We start from the raw sequence: 19,587 nt of genomic DNA, 5'->3' as shown, positions 1-19,587 counted from the left end.
TACCTAGATGCTATACTATTTATTTTTGAAGTCTTATCATAATCTTTTGTCAGTGTTATTCAGTTTTCAAAATAGAAAAAGAGGAGATGTAGTTTAACAGGCTATGGAAGTGATGACAGTGAACTATTCTACTCTGATTAAGAATGTATTCATTAATCAAACAATTTAAATGAAATTTTAAAAGTAGTTCACTGTCTTAAAGCAACTTTAAAAAAATATTTATTTTCTTCGTTGATTTAGGGGTTTAGCAGGAAAAAGTGTCTGCCACTCAATGCTGGCAGCCTGAGTTTCATCCCTGGAATCCATGTAAAAAGCTGTTGTGATGGCATATATTAGCAGTTTTATCACTCCTGCTATTAGATGGAAGTTTGGAAACAGAAGAACCACCCCAAAGCTTCCGGAATACTTAGCCTGAAGTAACTAGCATCACAGAATTAACAGGAAATACCCTGTCACAAAACATAACAAAGACAGGAACAGACTTGATAGAAGTTGTACATTGATCTCTCCATCACTGCCTTGGAATATAGGTGTGTAAATGCACAGACACAAACACTCACATACACACACACACACACACACACACACATGCTTATACAAAATAAAATAAATGTATATATTGTTAAATAATTTTAAGTATAATTTAATGACCACATTTGATTTATAAGCAAATTTTTTGGGGTGTGTCTGTTTTCAATTTTTTCAATTTTTTATTAGATATTTTCTTCATTTACATTTCAAATGGTATCCTCAAACCCCCCTATACCCTCCCCCTGCCCTGATCCCCAACCCACCCACTCCTGCCTCCTTGCCCTGGCATTTCCCTGTACTGGGGCATATGATCTTAACAAGACTAAGGGACTCTCCTCCCATTGATAGCCAACTAGGTCATCCTCTGCTACATATGCAGCTAGAGACTAGAGCTCTTGGGGGTATTGGTTAGTTCATATTGTTGATCCTCCTATAGGGCTGTAGACCCCTTCAGTTCCTTGGGTACTTTCTCTAGCTCCTCCATTGGGGGCCCTGTGTTCGATCCAATAGATGACTGTGAGCATCCACTTCTTTATTTGCTAGGCACTGGCACAGCTATATCAGGGTCCTTTCAGCAAAATCTTGCTGGCATGTGCAATAGTGTCTGCATTTGGTAGCTGGTTATGGGATAGATCCAGGGATGGAGTAGTCTCTGGATGGTTCATCCTTTTGTCTTAGCTCCAAAACTTTGTCTCTGTAACTCCTTCCATGGGTATTTTGTTCCCTATTGTAAGGAGGAATGAAGTATCCACACTTTGGTATTCCTTCTTCTTGATTTTCTTGTGTTTTGCAAATTGTATCTTGGGTAATCTAAATTTCTGGGCCAATATCCACTTATCAGTGAGTGCATATCAAGTGACTTCTTTTGAGACTGGGTTACCTCACTCAGGATGATATCCTCCAGATAAATCCATTTGCCCAAGAATTTTATAAATTCATTCTTTTTAATAGCTGAGTAGTACTCCATTGTGTAAATGTACCACATTTTCTGTATCCATTCCTCTGTTGAGGGACAACTAGGTTCCTTCCAGCTTCTGGCTATTATAAATAAGGCTACTATGAACATAGTAGAGCTTATGTCCTTATTACCAGTTGGAACATCTTCTGGGTATATGCCCAGGAGAGGTATTGCTGGACCTAGCAGTATTACTATGTCCAATTTTCTGAGAAACTGCTAGACTGACTTCCAGAGTGGTTGAACAAATTTGCAATCCCACCAACAATGGAGGAGTGTTCCTCTTTCATCACATCCTCGCCAGCATCTGCTGTCACCTGAATTTTTGATCNTAGCCATTCTGACTGGTGTGAGGGGGAATCTCAGGGTTGTTTGATTTTCATTTCCCTGATGATTAAGGATGTTGAACATTTTTTCAGGTGTATAAGCACATTTTCAATTTAACGACTTTCAATTGAAATGTCACATTTTATCTCTCTTCTATGATAGAAAACATCTATTTACTATCATAACTAATGTGGTACCATCATGTTTTCCACCTTCTGAGAAATACTAACATATTCTAAAAACATTAAGTATATGATGCAGTATGTTTGAACAATTATGTGTATTTGTATAAATCCACATCAGCATAAGTGTCTTAAATAAAACCCAATGTTCTCTAGGTATTGTTGTCCTATTTTTCACGACAGGCAACCATTTTCTGTCATGAGGCATTAATAATCTCCAGAATATTATGTGAATGAAATCACAGTATTTTGTGCTTCAACTCTAACCTTAGCTTCATATATATTTTTTTCAGATTCACAGATGCTATTGTATGTTATTAATGGTTCATTCCTTTTTAATTACTACTGAGCAGTGGTCAATTATATGGTCAGACAATCTCTTCCTGTACTCACCACATGCTGGATTTTTTCTTTTATTTTAAAATAAATAATGCCACTTTAAAAAAAGTTTAAACTGGTTATAATAGTATTTTTTATCTTGCCTTATGTTTTTCTGAAAGTATTGTGTTTTCTGAGTTAGTAGCATGCAAACATAGCATATTGAGATCCAAGTTTAAACTCCAACTTTAAAAAAAAATAAGTATTATGCAGGACTTAGCAGTGCCTCTGATTATAATTCTAACCTTGATTGAGATAAATTATGTATAAACATTCTGTATCACCTGTAAACAACTAAATAAATGTGATATTTGTTGTTAATTCAAAAAAAAGTTCCAATAATGGATTATGTACCCATATAATGGACAACCACTTTACCTTCAATATGGCTGATGATGTTCAAATTATCAACTGAACAGGTATGGTAAATAGAAATACTGCTCTGAATAATGTAGGCAGTTATCATTCAATTATTTAAAGACCCACATAGAACAAAAAGCCTCTTGAGAATGTGGGGGTACTCTGTTGTTTTGCTATTTGAAACAGGCCTTCTCTGGAATTCACTCTAGTACTGAAGTATCTGCTTGCCTTTCAAACTTCTGGCTTTCTAAGGAAAAATATTACACTATTAGACTTCCTAATTTTCAAGACATTAAATTCAATTTGAAACTACTATAGTTCCTCTATACCTCCAGTTTACCATTTACAGATCTTGATACTTTTTGGTCTCAGTAATCTCATGAGCTAATGTTTAGTTTATATGTGCATATAAATACAAACACAATTCACATGCATAATAGGTGCATGCATTGCTTTTGTCTATATGGAGAAATCTCATTAATGCAAAGTCAATGGACTTAAAAACCATTTAGGTAGATGGTTAAGAGTAGGAATTCCGAGTAATAAGTGCCTAATCAGTACTGTATTTAAGAATAAACAACATAGGAAATCCCAATAAAAGAAAAATATGCCAAACAAAGAAAATTGTGTTATTAACAAGGGGAAAGATACTATTTATCTGCAAATCCTTCCAATTATGTAGAAAAAAAGAGTTACTTCAAATATTCCTTCTTGAAATTATTTCCATATATTTTATTTTTCATGAAAATTATCAATTTATTTTCATTTTTGTAGATCTGCATAAAATTTGTCTTTCATTTTTTTTCAAATTATCTCATTGATTGATCATTATTTTGTGTCCAGTTCTTTTTTCCTCTCCCATAGAATCCAATTATCCTCATTGAATTTCCAATTGAAAATGATTATTTTTAAATACAATATATTTTAATCTCCTTCATCTTCTCCAGGATCATTTCTATCTCCTAACTCAATCAACTCCATGTTTTCTCTCTGTCTTTCCATAGAAAATAAGCAACCACACAAACAAACCAGACAAAAATTAAAAATAAAAAATGATGATCAAAAGTTTCAGAAATACATAACCCAGAAAACTCAAAGACACACACACACAGAGACACATACACATACACACAAACACACATGTACACACACACATACACACACCCACACACACACACCCACACACACACACACACACACACACACACACACTATAGAAACATAAATCCAGAAAACATCAAGCACAATATCAGTAAGGTTAAAAATGCCCAAACAAAGCTGACAATAAATCCCCCAAAATACATCTGTATTCATTGTTTTGGCTATCTACTCCAGGACCTTAAGTGCCTAGTTGAATTCATTTTGTTGAATTCATTTTGTCTGTAAATTTCTTGTCTTAAACACAGGTTTATACTTTGTGTGTGTGTGNGTGTGTGTGTGTGTGTGTGTGTGTGTGTGTGTGTGTATGTGAGTGTGTGTGTGTGTATGTGAGTGTGTGTGTGTATGTGTATGTGTGTGTGTGTTTTTCTGTAAATAAATTAGATTTCAGTTTTATTTGAATTATTATACTTAAAAAGTATGCTGGTTATACATATCTGTATATAGCAAATGCTTAGATTTTCATTTATTTCTACACTTAAGAGTTAAAACATTTTCATTCTGTGGCTTACAATTAAGTTCATGTATTCATATTGCATACTTAGATTTTTTCCTTTAGACAACAGGTATCAATACCTCATGCTGAACAATTAAAAATTAGCTGGTTTTTAATTTCTTCTTATTTTCTATGTCCTCAAACATCACACACAAACACACATGTACAAATTCCAAGGAATCTAATGCTCCTTTCTGACCTACTCTCATTTGTATGTATGTATTCAATGTATACATGTATATGTATATATATGCATACATATACATATATATGTATATATATATGTATATAAACAAGCATACATATAAATATACACACACACTCACATTTTAGTTAAATATTCCAAATGTCATTCTGCTATATTCACAAATCAGTGTTCTGCTCTGCCATCACCAGAGAAACTTTCTACATGCAGTAGATCGCAACAAATACAGAGTTTCACAACTGGGCAATGTGCAAAGAGTGAGAGACCTTGGAACATATCTCAGTCCTAAATGAGATATCTGCACAAAATCCCTCAGCACACATAACTCTATGGCAGAAGAAAATAGGTACAATATAAAGCTGTGTGATGATAGAGAACTATAATATACTTCAGTTTTAGCAGTATGAAAATGAAGAATGTACAGATTTTTAAGACTTTGTACTAGAGACATGGATGATGTACCTTTATAGGTTATAATTTATATTCAAAGCAATTCAACCACTTACAGAGTTTGATTACTATTAACAAGCATATTAAGCCATTTAACTATGTTGAATCATGAAAGAGAATAGTTTTATAATCTCCAGAAGACTTCCCTTAAATACATTTATATTTAATCCTCTTCAATGATTCCACAACTAGGAAAACTAATGACTGCTTTTTCAAAGAAAATTTCATATAACTCCTGTATTATAATTATAAGTTGGTTAATAACAAAATATAAATAATATTATAAACATATTCTGGGGGACAACCCACTATTATTCTGCTAAATGCACATAGTGTTAAACTGACTATTAATAATTTATAATTAACCCATAGATTAACATATCTCTCAACCTTCATTTAAAAAACTATTTGTATTAGATGTTAGTTAACAAAGACCTGCAACTGGTCAAGATGTATAGAAAAAGAGATTGTGGAATTCTTAACCCTAAATGAGACATGTATGTCACACACCCTTCTTTCAAGTCTCTGGAATCATTGCTGAAGAGTAAAGAGAAAGAATGTAAAATGTAGCATGTGACTATAAGAAAACAGTGTTTTCTGCACATAGGAGGATATTTACAAATGTGAACTCATGTATAGGTCTTGTTTAGGTGAATATATTGTTGAAATTTCATGGTAAAACTTCCTTGTCATATAAATAGATACTATTTCACATCAGGTTTCCTGATCCTCTGGCTCTTTTTAAGGGAGCTGCATAAAGATTTTACAATATGATTCATGGTGGTTTAGATTTTTATTTTAGTGGATAATAATTGTTAGTGATATTGGGTTATTTTAGATATAACTACTAACCATCGGGATGTTGTTCATGACAGGGGCAGTAACGAGTTTCACACTGTAAACAATAAGAGCTTCATAAAAACAAACAGGACATGAATCACTGAGAGAATCCTTATGTTCAGAGACTGGAATAATTAATATTATTTAAATATCCATGGCAATGTGTGCATTCAGCAGAGTTCATTTTCAAATACTTGTCATATTTGTAGAATTTTGTATACAAAAAGAAAATGTTCAAGTCTAAGTGGATCAAAGAACTCCACATAAAACCAGAGACACTGAAATTTATAGAGGAGAAAGTGAGGAAAACCCTGGAAGATATGGGCATAGGGGAAAAATTCCTAAACAGAACAGCAATGGCCTGTGCTGTAAGATCAATAATCGACAAATGGGACCTCATAAAATTGCAAAGCTTCTGTAAGGCAAAAGATACTGCCAATAAGAGAAAAACGGCCACCAACAGATTGAGAAAGGATTTTTACCAATCCTAAATCTGATAGGGGACTAATATCCAATATATATAAAGAACTGAAGAAGGTGGACTCCAGAATATCAAATAACCCTTTTAAAAAATGGGGATCAGAGCTAAACAAAGAATTCTCACCGGAGGAATACCTAATAGCTGAGAAGCACCTGAAAAAATGTTCAGCATCCTTAATCATCAGGGAAATGCAAATCAAACAACCCTGAGATTCCCCCTCACACCAGTCAGAATGGCTAGGATAAAAAATTCAGGTGACAACAGATGCTGGCGAGGATGTGGGGAAAGAGGAACACTCCTCCATTGTTGGTGGGATTGCAAGCTTGTACAACCACTCTGGAAATCAGTCTGGTGGTTCCTCAGAAAACTGGACATAGTAATACTGCTAGATCTAGCAATACCTCTCCTGGGCATATATCCAGAAGGTGTCCCAACCGGTAAAAAGGACACATGCTCCACTATGTTCATAGCAGCCCTATTTATAATAGCCAGAAGCTGGAAAGAACCCAGATGTCCCTCAACAGAGGAACGGATACAGAATTGTGGTACATTTGCACAATGGAGTACTACTCAGCTATTAAAAACAATCAATATATGAAATTCTTGGGCAAATGGATATATCTGGAGGATATCATCCTGAGTGAGGTAAACCAATCACAAAAGAAGTCACTTGATATGCACTCACTGATAAGTGGGTATTAGCCCAGAAACCTAGAATATCCAAGATACAACTTTCAAAACACAAGAAAATCAAGAAGGCAGAGCAACGCATTTGGACTTCATTCCTCCCTAGAATACGGAATAAAATATCCACGGAAGGAGTTGCAGAGACAAAGTTTGGAGCTAAGACGTAAGGATGGACAACCTGAGACTACCCCATGTGGGGGTCCATCCCATAATCAGCCACCAAACGCAGACACTATTGCATAGGCCATCAAGATTTTGCTGAAGGGACACTGATATAGCTGTCTCCTGTGAGGCTTTGTCAGTGTCTGGCAAATACAGAAGTGGTTGCTCACAGTCATCTATAAGATGGAACACAGGGCCTCCAATGGAGGAGCTAGAGAAAGTATCCAAGAACTGAAGGGTCTGCAACCCTATAGGTGGAACAACAATATGAAGTAATCAGTACCCCCAGAGCTCGTGTCTCTAGCTGCCTATGTAGCAGAAGATGGCCTAGTCAGCCGTCATTGGGAAGAGAGGCCCCTTGGTCTAGCAAACTTTATATGCTTCAGTACAGGGGTATGCCAGGGCCAAGAAGTGTGAGTGAGTGGGTAGGGGAGCAGGACGGAGGGAGAGTATAGGGGACTTTTGGGATAGCATTTGAAATGTAAATGAAGAAAATATCTAATAAAAAAGGAAAAAAATGTTGTTCTTAAATATGTATGGGAGCACAGACACTCAAATAGACAAAGAATTTTAACACTAAAACCAAACCAAAATTTGAATAAGGTTGAGTTCAAGTTATATTGCAAAGCCACAGTAACCAAAGAGTAAGGTGCTTAGTATTTAGTATATGTACTGTACTATGGCAATGTCATATATTATTGTACTTGTGGTACAAAGTTTTGATCATTATCTTGAGTTAGCATAATATTTTATAAATGCTATGAAGTGTATGCCTGAGATTAATATACAGGAAGAGCCCTGTTTTTGCTTATTTCTGCTCTATTAAAGGATTTAGTGACTTTGAACAAAAAATATACCTCACAATTAAACTTACAGGGCTAAAAACAAATGGCTGATAAGAACTTAAATAAATGTTCAATATCCTTAGTCATTAAAGAAATGCAATCCAAAATTACTTTGATATTTCATCGTATACTAGTCAGAAGACCTAAGATAAATAAAGCAAATAACAGCTCATACTGGGGAGGATGTGGAATAGGGAATATTTTTCCATTGATGAGGGAACTGGGAACTTATACAACCACTATAGAAATCAATATGGTAAGAATTTGGAAGCTGGGAATAAATCTACCTGAAGATCAATCTGCATTATTCTTGAGCATATATCCAGGGGACCCTACTTACTGGGACATAGACACATGCGTGCTCACCCATATTTATAGCTGTTCTATCCATAGTAGCCATAAATTGGAAGCATCCAAAATACCCATCCACAGATTAAATTATAAAGAAAATGCACATTTATACTATGGACGATTACTTAGATGGTGAAAAAAAAAAAAAGACATCATGACATTCACAGCTAAAGTATGGAGTTATCTAGTAAGATTTATTGTGAATAGGATAACCTCATAACTATATAACTGTATAACCTCAAATAACTATAGTGATAATTCTGGAATTTTGGTTTCTTTTAAAAAGAGAGAAAGATAAGAATATGTTTTCATTTTAATTTCAGGTATGTGGATATGGGGCAGCTATGGTTTGCCTTGTGCTCTAGCAGAGGTGTGGTTTGCCAGCTGCACATAGTTTCTGCAATTGTATGGCATTTATAATTCTGGGAACCAATAAGAATTTGGTGGTAGTTGGTCTTCATTTGTTGAGGTTGAAGTTTGTTAGTAGTCATGCTTAAAGAATAAACAAGAAGAAAGAAATTAGATTCAAGGATCTCTGTTTCTCTCCATTATAACCTTTCTCTCATATCTAATTATAGGAGTGAAACTGGGGTGATGATAGAGAGTGGAAAAAGGAAAACTTACAATCTAACTAAGTTGAGCTACAGTAACCCAGATCCCAAATATGGTATGCATCTGGTTATATTTCCATGTTAGCTGTTATTTCTTTAATAAGCAAGCTACAATCCATATAACCACAGAGGTTAGATATAGAGTAATAGACTGAAGGATCCCTTTAGGAAGGGGAAATTTAAAGTTATATAGATAATTATGGAGGGATGAGAGGGCAGAAACTAGAATGGGAGGATTAAGTATAAAAGAGGAAGGAAGAAGGGGATGAAAGAAGAAATATGAGGAGAGATAACTAAAACTAAGGGCTATTTGAACGATCATATGGAAATCTAGTACAGTAGGTACATTTTAAAACATATACATATATGAAAAAAACTTGAATGGAATCAGCTAATAATTGTGGAGATAAAGCGACAACAAGATCTCTCTCTCTCTCTCTCTCTCTCTCTCTCTCTCTCTCTCTCTCTCTCTCTCTCTCTCTCTCTCTCTCTGAAATGAAATCTCCTGTGTCAGGAATAGGTTACATACATTTCATAGCTTTTGGCTGAAGTGGCCATGTGGAAACTCCCAAACAACCCAATCTATTGTAGCTGCTATAGGTTATTCTTCACAAACTGATGGTAAGACCCTGTTGCTGAAAGAGCACCGACATAACTCCCATTCAGCTAGTGCCTACCTGTAGCCTTTACTCCTACTGACTAATATCCACAGTAGTGGAAGTTATTCTGAAGGATACAAGAAAAGAAAGCTAAACACCAACCCAGCTACAAATGTTTTGACCTTCAATGGTGACCTGACTTCAAGATATGCAGGTACAATAGAGGAACAAAAGTAGAAGTAACCAACCACTATCTGATTGGATTTAATGTCAACTCTCTGAGATGTAACTCATGCCCACCACTACCTGGTTCTACAAAACCAAAGTCTAGATAGGCGGTGGCCCGAGGGGAAACCAAATACTATTGTTCTGTTAAACTTTAGTTCAGGAAGGGAAGTGGTTTTCAATCTGTGGGCCAAGATTTGCATATAAGGTTTACATTACAATTCACAATAGCAGAAAAATTGAAGTATGAAGTAATTACAAAATAATTTTATGGCTGGAGCGGGGGTTGTCACCACAACATGAGCATCAACAGTATTAAAGGATTAGGGAAATTAAGGACAACTGCACTAAAGGAACATAGCAATAAAATAGCTCTTAATGTCATTTTTGCTATATTGTCTTGTTCAGACCAACAAATGGACAAAGTGAAGAGCGTGAGAGTCCTTGGAACACTCAGAACTAAATGAAATGTCTTCATCAAATCCCTCCCTGTAGGGCTCTGTCAAAGAGGAAGCAAAAAGAGTATAAGAGCTGGTGGCAATGAAAGACACCTAAGTAAAATGCTTTCTTGACACAACAGGGATGACACATAAATGAACACACAGAGATTATAGTAACAGGCATCCTGTCTAAACAGGTATAAGACAGGCAGTGTACCAGCACTGAGAAAGGAAGTGGACACAAGCCTTCATGGCTATTCAAGAAGCTATCTCCAACCTGTTTCTGAGAAAGGATCAGTTTTTTTCCCAAAGGAGGCTCAGTGAATATGCAAAACATACTTAAGGGCATGTCCAGCAGGAAATGGCCAACATAAGATAAAAAACAACATTTCTTCTTCTTCCTCCTCCTCCTCCTTTATTATTATTATTATTATTAATTATTGTCTCCTAATGCTTTTTCTTGACCTGCCTTCCTTCTTTCTTTTCTTCATTCCTTCTTTCTTTCCTTCCTTCCTGCCTCCATTCCTTCCTTTCTTTTCCCTGCTACAGGTTTTTGCTTATATATTATGGTTTCTAATTTTGTTTCTTTATGGAATTTCTGTGTGTTCATATATGTATGCTTCTGCATTTATATGTTTCTTGTCCTTTCTCTTTCTCCTTTATGTTCATTTATTTGTTTTGTCCTATTTAGTCATGTTTTTATTTGTATTTGTTTATTTTTGTTCTTTTAGATAATTTTTGTTGTTGTTGTTTTCTGATGAAACAGAGCAAAGGCTGTGGAGGGCACTTGGCTGAAATCTGACATTGGCCAAGGACAAGGGAATGGGCTCCAGGCAGGAATCTGACATTAGGGCATGACAAGGATGTAATCTCAGGCAGGAATCTAATTTTATGCTAGAACAGGGAAGTAAATTCAGGGGAAATCTTAATCTTAGGGTAGAACAAAAGAAGTAGGCTTCCAGCAAGAATTGGATTTTGGGCTTGGACAGGAATTGGGCTCAGATATTTTGGCCATTCTGACAAGCCCATGGAAACAACTTTCAAGGGAGTAATCACAGGACTTTGCTTGTTGCCTTGTTTGTTCCTCATTGTACTGCTAACCCTTAATACTTGCATACAATTAAAATGGCTTCAGCTTTACCATCACAACAGAAAAGAAAATCATGTGTGACTTCAAAGAGAATCTGTCCTATATTACACTGGACTTTGAGAAAGAGATGACTACTGCTGCTTTCTCTTCCTCCCTGGAGAAAAGCTATGGGCTGCTTGATGGTCAGGTCATCCCTATTGGCAATTAGCAGTTTCACTGTCCCCAAGACTCTTTTCCAGCCCTATGTTCTATGTATAGAATCCTGTGCATCCATGAATTTACTTTGAATACCATCACTAAATGGAACAGTGACATTTGCAAAGACTATGCAAACACAGTGCTGTTCTTGGCACCATAATGTATCCAGGCATTGCTGACTGGATGCAGAAGGACATCACTACTCTGGCTCCCAGCACCACAGAGATCACTCTTTCTGACTGTAAGTACTCTGTGTGGGCTGGTGCCTCCATTTTGGTGTCACTGTCTACCTTCTAGAAGATGTGGATCAGGAGTATGAGTCTAACCCCTCCATTGTGCATTGCAAATGCTTCTAGACAGACAGTTACTGAACTGTGTTTTTACACCCTTTTATTGACAAAGTCTAACTTGTGAAGAAAATCAAAAATAAAGAATAAAAAACCTAAGACAACCTCGATATGGCTTTATGTGTTTTTGTTTGTTTGTTTGTTTGCTTTGATTTTGTTTTTTGTTTTGTTGCTTCTGACTCAGGATCTAAAAAATGGAAAGATTAAGGTGACTGCAGTTGCTTAGAGCAAACATCCCCCAAAGTTTGACAATGTGATTGGGGAGTTTGATTGTAATTTTTTAAAAGTCATTCCAAGTGTCTAAGAGATACTTGGCTGCAGGAAGTCCTTACCCCTCTCCAAAGCTCTCCAGAATCCAGATATGTAGTCTACACCCTCAGAACCTAAGTTCATGCTTGGAGGAGATTGCTTTTTTGTAAATGATGCATATTATGCCCAGATCTCAAGGTCCTCACCGACCACCAGGGACCACAAAGAATCCAACTCGAATGTAAAGCAAGGAATCTTTAGCTTGGACCCTCCAATTTCTCTAGCACAGTGGAAAGTGTGGAAGGTGCTAAGCTGCTATAAGCCTTGCCTGTTTTATAATGGTTGCAGGATTGTATGCATACCCTATCAATTTGATGTAAGAAGGCTTTGGACTTTTTGTGAGTGGGCTGAGGTATTGAGATGGTAAGGGCTTGCCTGCACACTCTCTCTTGAAACCAGTTTAAGTGCATGCCTTACAAACAAACAAACAAACAAAAATCTATTTTCAGTGAAAAGAAAGAAAAACAAAAAAGAAACAACCTTTCTTTTCTAGATTCCATCTTTCTTTTATTCCTTCTATGGTCACATTTCTCTTACTCTGCCTTTCCTACTTTCTTTGCTGCTGGCTTGTAATGATCAAATCGAGGCCTATCTTAATAACCTATGGATATTCTTCTGTCAAGAACTTTAATGGCATTTATCACATCTATTCTTCTATTAAGCTCTCTATTCTTATTTTCCAGAGATTAGAACAGGGACATGTTAGGGTTTGAGGTGTTGCTTCTTTAGTATATAATATTTAAAGTCTGTGTGAAAATGAGTTTTATTGTTATACATTTCAACTTCTATGTTGGATAGTAGTACATGGAAATTTTAAGTGTGATTAACAGGTATTTTCAGTTTCATATGATTTCTAAATATGTTCTTTCACTTGAATGAACAGTCTAATCAAAGTGTCTCTGACTATTCCAAAAGAATCTAATTTGCACTTACAAAATTATCTGGATTTTCAGATGTTTCCAGGTAAATGTTTTCTCTTCAGTTTACTAGCTACTTAATCTCTTTTAGGATTTCTCAATAGTTTCCTCAATTTTCCATAATTTATGACCCCATTTTCCCCTAAACCTCTTTTGATTTAATGTGTGTGTGTGTGTGTGTGTGTGTGTGTGTGTGTGTGTGTGTGTGCGTGTGTACATGTGTGCACAGAGGACACACAGTTTTTCTGGTGCTGTCCATCTTATTTTTAAGGCAGCTTTTCTCAATTTCTTGGAATTCATTGACTAGACTAGGCTAGATGTCCAGCAAGCCATATTTTGCCTATTACTATATACATGCTGAGAAGTAATATCATTGTTCATTTAATTTATAAAAATTCTAGTGAATGCATGAAAATGCAAAATCTCTGTTCATTGAAAGATTAATTGAATGAATAATTAATAATCGATTATTAAAAATATAGTTTTCAAACGTTTTTCTTTTTATTTGTGTCACAATCTATAACTCAATAAATTGTGCAGCAAAGAAAAATATGCAGTATGCATCAAAAGCTGAAATTTAAGTAAACTTTCTTTTTAATTTAAAGTAAAAAAGAAATAGAATCAAGGGGTTCTCTTTATCCTTTATGTCAGGTGGAAGTCTTTTTTTTGTATATATTGATAAATTTGGCATAATTAAAACCAAAACCAATAGAGTAAACCTAATGAAATGACTGCTATTTTCTATCTATGCAGATGGTTCTCTTTTTAACTTTAAAATGATTCCCATTCCTTTGGGAGGGGACAGTAATTAAGCCTGTTGAGTACTGTGAAAACAAAATATAAAGGCATTATGCTAAATAGACAAGTACTTGATAAAATAACAACTCTAACCAGATGGAAAAATCTACAGCAATAAAGGACATGAAAACTGATTTATATTTAGTGCTTAAAGTATTCTTTCCTGTCTGTTGGGAGAACTCTCTTGAAAACAGGAAGGCAGATTGTTTTGTTACCTTTTGAACTCATTTAAAGATGTTCACAACATAGTTCACATAATGGTTCCTCATTTCTAGTCACATGATATCTATGTAATGAATTGTAAATTATTATGATTCCTGTTTGCTGATATTCATTAACTCTAACAACAGCTTGTCAGAGGATGGTGTTAAGACATTCTATAACTCAAAGCTCATGTCTTTTTCTTTTAAATAATCTGGCAAATCTAGTTAGTGTTTTCTACATATGCATTGTGAGGGGGAACTAACTAGAGCATGGGAATCTTATAGGTGACCATATTCTCAATAAAGAATGATTCTCTATCCCTCAACAACTATCAGCTGCTAATAGCTTCTTATTATGTGGAAGGGTAATGAGAACATATACCGACTTTGCTGAAATTCCAGCTGGCTTGAATGTACGCAGGTCTTTTTTTTTAATTAGGTATTTTCCTCATTTACATTTCCAATGCTATCCCAAATGTCCCTCATACCCTCCCACCCCCCACTCCTCTATCCACCCATTCCCACTTTTTGCTCCTGGCGTTCCCCTGTACTGGGGCATAAAAAGTTTGCAAGTCCAATGGGCCTCTTTTTCCAGTGATGGCCGACTAGGCCATCTTTTGATACATATACAGCTAGAGACAAGAGCTCCCGGGTACTTTTGATACATATGCAGCTAGAGTCAAGAGCTCCGGGATACTGGTTAGTTCATAATGTTGTTCCACCTATAGGGTTGCAGATCCCTTTAGTTCCTTGGGTGCTTTCTCTAGCTCCTCCATTGGGAGCCCTGTGATCCATCCAATAGCTGACTGTGAGCATCCACTTCTGTGTTTGCTAGGCCCCGGCATAGTCTCACAAGAGACAGCTATATTTGGGTCCTTTCAGCAAAATCTTGCTAGTGTACGCAATGGTGTCAGAGTTTAGAGGCTGATTATGGGATGGATCACTGGATATGTAGGTCTTATTAAGGTAACCACATTTTCTATGAATTTTTGAGTGCAAAAGTAACAGAAGACAATGCTTCACAGTACTCTGCCTCCCACCCTCTATATTTTCTATTATGTGTGCATATGAATAATTAGATCAAAAGATTCCTTCACACAACTTTAAAGGTAATGCAGTTTCTACATTTTGGGTGGAATCTATGAGTATATTAAAGTAAATGTGAATACAAAATATCATCCACCAAGCTGCAGCCAAATTAATCCCAATTGGTTGGGGTAAAGCTGCACTTACTAATAGAACCAGAAATATAGGCCAGGAACAATCTAAGAATTCTTATTAAATATTTAAAACACTAAGACATTAAAAATAAACACCAAGACATCAAACGTACTAAAAACAAACACTAAAATATTAAACATTGAAAACAAATATTAGAATATAGTGTGATCTTTGCTTAATTAGATAAGACAGTTTTAATAACTTTAAAGCTAAAGTGCCAAGGAAATTTCAATTTCCACAAACAACAGAAATTCATCATAATCTAAATGAGCACAGAAAACTCCTCCTTCAACATTCACATTTTCTCCTTTCCATGAATTCAGATCACACACTGCAGATATATAATAAACAGGGTGTTGTCCCCCCTTTCCTCAAAGATCCTTTTCTAATATGCAGATAATGCTACTTTCAGTTCATCCAAAATATTTCAAGACTACAATTTTTATTTAATTCTCTGTGTTATCACTGCCTCAAATATATCATTTATATGCACCACACTAATAGGTATTTATCTATTTCTTTCTTTCATTTCTTAATAAAATCTTTACTTGGTGCCAAAAGCTATATAGTTAAAGGAAATGAATCAAATGGATACCTGAGAGGACTAGGGAAATATCTTAGGGTGTAAGAGTTCCTTTTGAGAAAGCATTTTGACCTGAATTTGGACTACAGGACCTATGTAAAAGATACATCTACATATTCCTTAAAACCTGGGTAGTAGAAGGCAGAGACAGGAGAAGCTTACTGATCCCCATCCATGCTCCAGGTAAGGGAGAAAGTGATAGGGACACTGTAAGTGCTCTTCTGATCTTGGTGTGCATATGAGCATGCCCACACATCTATAGGCATATATGCCATACACATATAACACAAAACCACAAACACACACATATACACTTTAAAATTGACACTCAAATACGTATATTAGCCCAATGATAGCATACTTGCATAACAAAAATAAGGCCCTGAGTTCAAGTGCTACATTGAAAAATCCCATTAGTACTTGCTTTAAAACAACTTACTCTTGAATGGAGTGGAGAAAGGCACACACACACACACACACACACACACACAAACATACACATGTACATGCACACATACCACAAATAAACAAACCACAACAAAAACCCTCACCAGGATTGTAAATGCATCTATATGGCAGTCTTCCCACATAATAACTTGTTCATATTTAACTAGTTTCCATACATTTATCCTTGCATTTTTTCAATGTATTTCCTACCTCAGGAGCACAATTTTTAAAATACAAATGTGACCAGTTAATTCCTTACGTGAATTATTTATGCAGCATCCACTGCTTCTATATTTATTTATTTATTGGGGGGTATTTATTTCATTTACATTTCCAATGCTATGCCAAAAGTCCCCCACTCACTCCCCCATGCACTCCCCCACCCAACCACTCCCACTTCTTGGCCCTGTCATTCCCCTGTACTGAGGCATATAAAGTTTGCAGGACCAATGGGCCTCTCTTTCCACTGATGGCCAACTAGGCCATCTTCTGATTCATATGCAGCTAGAGACACGAGCTCCGGGGGGGGGTACTGGTTAGTTAATATTGTTGTTCCACCTATAGGATTGCAGATCCCTTTAGCTCCTTGGGTACTTTCTCTAGCTCCTCCATTGGAGACCCTGTGATCCATCCAATACCTGACTGTGAGCATCCACTTCTGTGTTTGCTAGGCCCCAGTATAGTCTCACAAGAGACAGCTCTATCTTGCTAGTGTATGCAATGGTGTCAGCATTTGGAAGCTGATTATGGGATGGATCCCTGGATATGGCAGTCTCTAGATGGTCCATCCTTTTGTCACAGATACAAATTTTGTCTCTGTAACTCCTTCCATGGGTGTTTTGTTCCCAATTCTACGAAGGGGCAAAGTGTCCACACTTTGGTCTTCGTTCTTCTTGAGTTTCATGCGTTTAGCAAATTGTACCTTATATCTTGGGTATCCTAAGTTTCTGGGCTAATATCCACTTATCAGTGAGTACATATTTTGTGAGTTCCTTTGTGATTGGGTTACCTCACTCAGGATGATGCCCTCCAGGTCCATCCATTTACCTGGGACTTTCATAACTCCATTGTGTAAATGTACCACATTTTCTGTATCCATTCCTCTGTTGTGGGGCATCTGGGTCCTTTCCAGCTCCTGGCTATTATAAATAAGGCCGCTATGAACATAGTAGAGCATGTGTCCTTCTTACCGGTTGGAACATCTTCTGGATATATGCCCAGGAGAGGAATTGCAGGATCCTCTGGTAGTACTATATCCAATTTTCTGAGGAACCACCAGACTGATTTCCAGAGTGGTTGTACAAGCTTGCAATCCCACCAACAATGGAGGAGTGTTCCTCTTTCTCCACATCCTTGCCAGCATCTGCTGTCACATGAATTTTTGGTCTTAGCCATTCTGACTGGTGTGAGGTGGAATCTCAGGGTTGTTTTAATTTGCATTTCCCTGATGATTAAGGATGTTGAACATTTTTTCAGGTGCTTCTCAGCCATTTGGTATTCCTCAGGTGAGAATTCTTTGTTCAGCTATGAGCCCCATTTTTTAATGGGGTTATTTGATTTTTTAATTGTCAAAGTATGCTTGAGAACACTATGGTAGAAGTCTGTAAAACATGTTTTGTAGATCTCAGGGCCAAAATTATTTTTCTGATAACCCTAAAATGTTATTTTGTTTTAAATTTCTACCCTCTAACAATATTAGTCAAATTTTCTAGCTAATACTTCACTTATTATATAGAAACAAATTGCATCAAGAATTATGAGAATCCAGATGGTTTCTCATAAACTAGATAATAACACACAAAATGTTAAAAAAATAATGCCAATCTCATTAAATGTATTTTGTTTTGGAAACATTAAACATCATTCATAAAATATATAGATTATGGTAATATGCAGTGGTTTAACCGTTTCTGTAAATACAGTAATAAATAGCTAATCACTGTTTAGATTTTATTTCCAATATGCCAAATGTCAATAGATAAACCTTATATAGAATACAAGTCTTGAGGTGTAAAAGTTTGAGAACTTGTAACATAAATTTTATTCAGTTATGGATTTGATTTGTCCTATGCTGTGTCTACTTACTGTTTGCTCCACTCAATCCAAAACATTATTTTTTATATAATCTGTCTGATGCTCTCCTGTTCATCTTTAACTATTTTCAATTTTTGGATCTTATCCAGAAAAGGAAGTCAAACAAAATGAAGATCATCCGAAAGTATAGGAATATACAAAACAGCCCAAAAGAAAATCCAGATTAGGTAGCTTTCCACTGCACTGTTACACATTCTTCATTTTTTGTGAAAATGTATAGACTATATATTTGAATGACTAGTCACCTAGGAGTGGTGCTATTGTAAGAGATTAAAAGGATTAGGAAATATGTCCTTGTTGGAGGAAGTGTGTCACTAGTGGTGCGCTTTGAGGTTTCAATTGCCCATGCCAAGCTCAGAGTATCATTCTCAGTCTATGAATTAGGATATAGCTCTCAGGTACTACTCCAGGACCTGGCTGCATATTGCCATGCTCTCTGAAGTGATGATAATAGACTAGACCTCTGAAACAGTGAGCAGTCCCCAGTAAAATGCTTTCTTTGTTAAGATTGGCCTTGGTCCTTGTCTTAGTTAGGGATTTACTGTTGTGAACAGAAACCATGACCAAGGCAAGTCTTATAAAGGATAAAAATTGAGGCTGGCTTACAGGTTCAGAGGATCAGTCTAGTATGATCGAAGCCAGAACATGGCAGAATCTAAGCAGGCATGATGCAGGAATAGCTGAGAGTTTTAAATCTTCATTAGAAGGTTGCTAGAGGAAGACTAAATTTCAGGCAGCTAGAGTGAGGGCCTTAAACCCATGGCCACAAAGGCACACCTACTCCAACAAGGGTATACCTCCAAAAAGTGCCACTCCCTGGGCCAAGCATATTTAAACCATCACATTCCACTCCCTGGCACCCATAGGCCTGTTCAAAAACACAAGTCTATCAAGGTCAGATACGGCCATAGCATAATAAAAAAAGTACATTTAGTTCAACTTCCAAAGTCCCCATAGTCTATAGCAGACTCAACAATGATAAAAGTCCAAAGTTCAAGGTTTCTTCTGACAGCCATCCAATCACTTAACTGTAATCCCCAAAGCAAGACAGGAAATCAGTTGGACAAACTCCAAACTCTGCATCTCCATAACTGATA

This window comes from Mus caroli, chromosome X (genome assembly GCF_900094665.2).
Source record: "Mus caroli chromosome X, CAROLI_EIJ_v1.1, whole genome shotgun sequence".
NCBI lineage: Eukaryota > Metazoa > Chordata > Mammalia > Rodentia > Muridae > Mus > Mus caroli.
This window is presented reverse-complemented; position numbering follows the sequence as displayed.